This window comes from Pygocentrus nattereri, chromosome 27 (assembly GCF_015220715.1).
Source record: "Pygocentrus nattereri isolate fPygNat1 chromosome 27, fPygNat1.pri, whole genome shotgun sequence".
Lineage (NCBI taxonomy): Eukaryota > Metazoa > Chordata > Actinopteri > Characiformes > Serrasalmidae > Pygocentrus > Pygocentrus nattereri.
Window position 1 is genome coordinate 508,929 of NC_051237.1, and position 6,072 is coordinate 515,000.

Consider the following 6,072-nt stretch of genomic DNA (forward strand, 5'->3'; position numbering starts at 1 on the left):
AGTGTGGGAAAAAAACTTCCCAGACATGGCCTTGATCACTCACTGCTGGAGAAACAGCCAAGCCAACTCAGTGCCACCTCAGCGCTAACTCATTGTGTCTCACACACACACACATGTTTGTTTTCATACAATGCCAGGATGTACAATCACACATATATAAAATATATTTATTTGAATACCAATACATATTAACAACATCCTCTATATGTATCATGTATACATACACATCAACGTATCGAACAACATTTCTCTCTCTTTTTTCTCTCTCTTCCTCTCTGTATATTATACATCGCCAAGTCAGGACATTTTTGACCTGAATGTATCAGAAAACAAACACACTCACTGACACGTTCACATGTAATGAGAACACCAACCAGAAGAGACTATCATCCATCTATCAGTGCCGGTATCCAGTCACAGAGTAAAACAATGCAGAGGAAGTCGTGAGCGATCAGCAGCAGCTCCGTCTCTCTGTTGCGTCTGGAGCTCACACAGTGAAAAGTCATGCCCTGAGGATGGAGTGGACAAAAGGAGACAAGGTCAAAGATGAAGCCGGAAAGAAAACAATGCTCTGACTCTTAGCACATGAAACAAAATCCTTCTGTTTTTTAAAGGGACCATATAAAGGAAAACCAAACTTTCTGTTTTTTTTTTTAAATAAAAGGAGTTTGATGTACTATATAAACATGTCAAAATGTAGCATTCGCTGCCAAGGCCCTTAGCTAAGCTGAAAAAATCTTGCTTTAAATTCATCATAGTTGTGACATCACAACCATGAAAACATTAACACATGACTGCATCTTCAGCCTGTAGCAGTTTAGCTGGCTATTAAAGTGATGTGGAGTGTTGTTCCTGTATCAGAGTTAGTGAAGTGGAGGATGGTAAGTAAAAGGGAATACAATTAAATGTTGTGCTGTTCATGCCTGTCAGGAAGCAAAAGGATCATTACAGTTTTTCTCATTTAAAAAAAAAATACTGTACCGCTTGTTGCGACTAAAGAAGACCCAGTGGTTGTGCTTTATTAAAGGGCTGTTGTTAGCCACAGCCACACCATACATAGAGATTTTTGTCTACTGATTCTAAGCCTTGTAACGCCTTGCTTTCTCAGCTGTCAGCAGTACTTCCTTTTCTAATAGAACACCTCTACGGGTGAGTCTCACCTTCATAGTAAGAATCCCTGTCAGAATAACCTAGTGAATAAATGCTAGAACATCATGAACACACAATATTTTAACACACAATATCCAAGCCACGCACAAAAAATGTAGGCTGGGCAGAGGGATGTCAGTCAAGCTGCGCATTGGTAATTAGGACTGCAACAAAAGAGTTCACAGATAGGTCAATGTGTTTGGTTGGTTTTTGAGTTGGTTGGTTTTCAAAATTCTAACTAAGGTTTTTCAGCTTGAATTTTAGCCAAAAAAATGTTGCCAAAAAATACACTCCTCTATTACTCCTGAAGGCAACGCAGTGGCTGGGATGGCAAACCAGAGAGCCTGTATGGATCACTGTACAGAACTGGTTCAAAGTCAGATTTTAAAACACATTTTGGACTTTTAACTGAAATCAGACTGAAATCTTTTTGTTTGTGTGACAATGTACCTTAATTATGTCTATTAAAAATAAATAAATAGATAAATAGATAAAATGTCCCATTTTGTCACTCCCAAAACAATCACAAAAGTACCAAAACTTTACTAAAGCTTTAAGTTGAATGTTTTGGTAGTGACAATTTTAGCTATTTTTTTTTAGCAAAACTCAAAAAGGCTAGTCAGTACATGACAGTTCACACATAAAATCTAAACCTTTTTTAATTCAAATACACATCAGAGTTTACTTAATAGCAGATAATATGTGTTTCAGTAGTGACAATTCTTGAAGGTTCCACACTGAGTTTCAGATGTTGGGTAACAACTTCAAAACAATGGGATCTAACTGCTCACCATGTGGTCATGAGGGACAGGGATGCAGTCTCTGCAGGGGTGTGACTAAAATAAGGCTCCAGCTATAGAATAAATTGTTTTGTGTTTCGCAATGACAACACTTTTTTGTGTGTGTACATATATATATATATATATATATATATATATTTATACAAAAAAATTTGTTTCACAAGTGCAAACTTAGAGGTTAGGATTTGGGATACCTTCCAAATGAAAGTACACTATAAATGATGATTTTGTATGGATTTTGCCTATTGCCTTTACTTGCCTATTACTGCATATTAATAAGCAAATGTCTTTATTTAGTGTCAGACCATTTTATCCACTTAAGAATGACCAATTAAATACATAAAAAACTGTTTGTAAAATAAATTGTAACATAAAAAGCAAATGCGTATTTCACCACAGGATTTTATTCAGATATGTGTAGATGCTTAATATAACACTCAAAGTTTAGTGTCATAGATATATTTTAAAGATTTTACTCTGTGTTCTCTGGGACTTTAAAGACTCAGTAACAAAAATAGCAGAGAGGAATACAAACACATTGAGAAGTAAAGGTGAAAGTTAATTATAACTGCAAAAAAAAACAAAACACATAAAACATAAAAAACAGCCGTGCTCCTCCAGAGCTCAGTACTAGTTTACACTCAAACAGATTGACTGCCTGTCACTTAGTGAAGGGACACACAGCAGTGGATTAAGACTGCACAGGCCTATAATGGCAACGAGGTGTGTAGATGTGTGTGTGTTAGTCGCTCTCACACCGTTGTGCTGCTGAGGTGAAGGTGGAGTGGGAGCAGATGGAGTGAGTATAAATAGCCTTAAGTGAGTCAGGCATAGATACAGGTTCACTGTCACTTTCCACCTCAGTAATAATGGGAAATAAAACAGAGTTTTAAAGATATGCACTTAAAAGTCATTCTGCAGTCCTTTAATGTGGTTAAGGAAGGCAGGGTTAGAACGGCACGGCCGCACTCGGCATGTCGGGGCACAACTGCAGTCCACATGCGTGAATGTACGCACACAACTCTCCTATATACACATTAATGCACTCGGCGGCCCCTCAGTCAGGCCTGCGGACTCTGGAATGTGAGAGAGTCCAGGTGCAGACTGAAAAGAGCAGCGGGGACTTTCCCCTCAGATCACTCAGAGCACTCTCTCATGACTCAACACATACACTTCAGAGAGAGAGAGAGAGAGAGAGAGAGAGAAATAAAGAGAAAGAAATAAGAAAGTAAAGACAAAAAAGAAAAAAGAAATATACAGAAAGGTAGAAAGAGGTAGCAAAGGAGAGAGAGTGAGAAAGAGCAAAAAAAGTGGAAAGGAAAGTACAGAAAGTGAGAGAAAGTGGATAGTAGAGAGAGAGTAGAGAGAATAGAGGGAAGAAAGAAAGAAAGAAAGAAAGAAAGAAAGAAAGAAAGAAAGAAAGAAAGAAAGAAAGAAAGAAAATTTACTAAGGAAGAGAATGAGATGTAAAGAAAGAGAAAGAGACCAAAGCCAAAGAGAGTTTGAAGAGAGAGTGAAAGAGACAGAGAGAGAGAGGGGGAAGAGAGAGAGAGAGAGAAAGTAGAGTAGAGAGAGAGTGTGTACTAGAGAGAGAGAGACAGAGAGAGAGAGTAGAGAGACAGAGAGAGAGAGAGAGAGGGAGAGAGAGAGAGAGAGAGAGAGAGAAAGTAGAGTAGAGAGAGAGTGTGTAGTAGAGAGAGAGAGACAGAGAGAGAGAGTAGAGAGACAGAGAGAGAGAGAGGGAGAGAGAGAGAGAGAGAAAGTAGAGTAGGGAGAGAGAGAGAGAGAGAGAGAGAGAGAGAGAGAGAAAGTAGAGTAGAGAGAGAGTGTGTAGTAGAGAGAGAGAGACAGAGAGAGAGTAGAGAGACAGAGAGAGAGAGAGAGAGGGAGAGAGAGAGAGAGAGAAAGTAGAGTAGGGAGAGAGAGAGAGAGAGAGAGAGAGAGAGAGAGAGAGAGAGAGAGAGAGAGAGAGAGAGAAAGTAGAGTAGAGAGAGAGTGTGTAGTAGAGATAGAGAGACAGAGAGAGAGAGAGAGAGAGAGAATTTTATTATTATTGTTATTTTATTTTATTTATTGTTAACTTTTGATATACAAACCATTTTTGAGAGAGAGATTAAATAGAGTGAGAGAGAGAGAGAGAGAGAGAAAGTAGAGTAGAGAGAGAGTGTGTAGTAGAGAGAGAGAGACAGAGAGAGAGTAGAGAGACAGAGAGAGAGAGAGAGAGGGAGAGAGAGAGAGAGAGAAAGTAGAGTAGGGAGAGAGAGAGAGAGAGAGAGAGAGAGAGAGAGAGAGAGAGAGAGAGAGAGAGAAAGTAGAGTAGAGAGAGAGTGTGTAGTAGAGATAGAGAGACAGAGAGAGAGAGAGAGAGAATTTTATTATTATTGTTATTTTATTTTATTTATTGTTAACTTTTGATATACAAACCATTTTTGAGAGAGAGATTAAATAGAGTGAGAGAGAGAGAGAGAGAGAGAAAGTAGAGTAGGGAGAGAGAGAGAGAGAGAGAGAGAGAGAGAGAGAGAAAGTAGAGTAGAGAGAGAGTGTGTAGTAGAGATAGAGAGACAGAGAGAGAGAGAGAGAGAATTTTATTATTATTGTTATTTTATTTTATTTATTGTTAACTTTTGATATACAAACCATTTCTGAGAGAGAGATTAAATAGAGTGAGAGAGTAGAGAGAGTGAGAGAGTAGAGGAGAGAGAGTAGAGTAGAGTAGAGAGAGACAGAGAGTAGAGTAGAGTTAATTAACACTTCTATATGTATATTTTCTTTGATATATATGTATATATATAAAATCTTATTTTTTTATATATATACACACATGTATACATTTAACACTTAATCTTTAATTAATTAATATATATTTTTATGTATATTTTCACTGTTTATTTATACTATGAATGCTTTGACAATACAAATATGTGAATTTGTCATGTCAATAAAGCAAACTGAACTTGGAGAGAGAGAGAGAGAGAGAGAGAGAGAGAGAGAGAGAGAGAGAGAGAGAGAGAGAGTAGAGTATAGTGTAGTAGAGTAGAGTAGAGTAGAGAAGAGAGAGAGAGTGAGAGAGTACAGGAGAGAGAGAGAGAGTAGAGTAGAGTAGAGGAGAGAGAGAGAGAGAGAGAGAGAGAGAGAGAGAGAGAGAGTAGAGGAGAGTAGAGGAGAGGAGAGAGAGAGAGAGAGAGTAGAGGAGAGAGAGAGAGTAGAGTAGAGTAGAGGAGAGGAGAGAGAGAGAGAGAGAGAGAGAGGGAGAGAGAGTAGAGTAGGGAGAGAGAGAGAGAGAGAGAGTAGAGGAGAGAGAGAGAGAGTAGAGGAGAGTAGAGGAGAGGAGAGAGAGAGAGAGAGTGAGAGAGAGAGGGAGAGAGAGTAGAGTAGGGAGAGAGAGAGAGAGAGAGAGAGAGTAGAGGAGAGAGAGAGAGAGTAGAGGAGAGTAGAGGAGAGGAGAGAGAGAGAGAGAGTGAGAGAGTAGAGGAGAGAGAGAGAGTAGAGTAGAGTAGAGGAGAGGAGAGAGAGAGAGAGTGAGAGAGTAGAGGAGAGAGAGAGAGTAGAGTAGAGTAGAGGAGAGGAGAAAAAGAGAGAGAGAGAGTGAGACAGTAGAGGAGAGAGAGAGAGTAGAGTAGAGTAGAGGAGAGAGAGAGAGAGGGAGAGAGAGTAGAGTAGGGAGAGAGAGAGAGAGAGAGAGAGAGTAGAGGAGAGAGAGAGAGAGTAGAGGAGAGTAGAGGAGAGGAGAGAGAGAGAGAGAGTGAGAGAGTAGAGGAGAGAGAGAGAGTAGAGTAGAGTAGAGGAGAGGAGAGAGAGAGAGAGTGAGAGAGTAGAGGAGAGAGAGAGAGTAGAGTAGAGTAGAGGAGAGGAGAAAAAGAGAGAGAGAGAGTGAGACAGTAGAGGAGAGAGAGAGAGTAGAGTAGAGTAGAGGAGAGAGAGAGAGTAGAGGAGAGAGAGTAGAGTAGAGTAGAGTAGAGTAGAGGAGAGAGAGAGAGAGAGAGAGAGAGAGAGAGTGAGAGAGTAGAGGAGAGAGAGAGAGTAGAGAGAGAGAGAGAGAGAGAGAGAGAGAGAGTAGAGGAGAGAGAGTAGAGTAGAGTAGAGTAGAGGAGAGAGAGAGAGAGAGAGAGAGAGAGTGAGAGAG

General features: G+C 39.8%; 1 long non-coding RNA gene across 2 annotated transcripts in view; it reads right to left on the minus strand.

Annotated features, from left to right (window-relative positions):
• Positions 1-204: 204 nt before the first annotated feature.
• Positions 205-6,072, minus strand: part of LOC108433816 — a 43,237-nt gene continuing 37,369 nt past the window's right edge. For both annotated transcript variants that reach the window (XR_005129749.1, XR_001858319.2), the window contains exon 4: positions 205-509. This is a non-coding gene — a long non-coding RNA (uncharacterized LOC108433816). The remainder of the gene's footprint in view (positions 510-6,072) is intronic.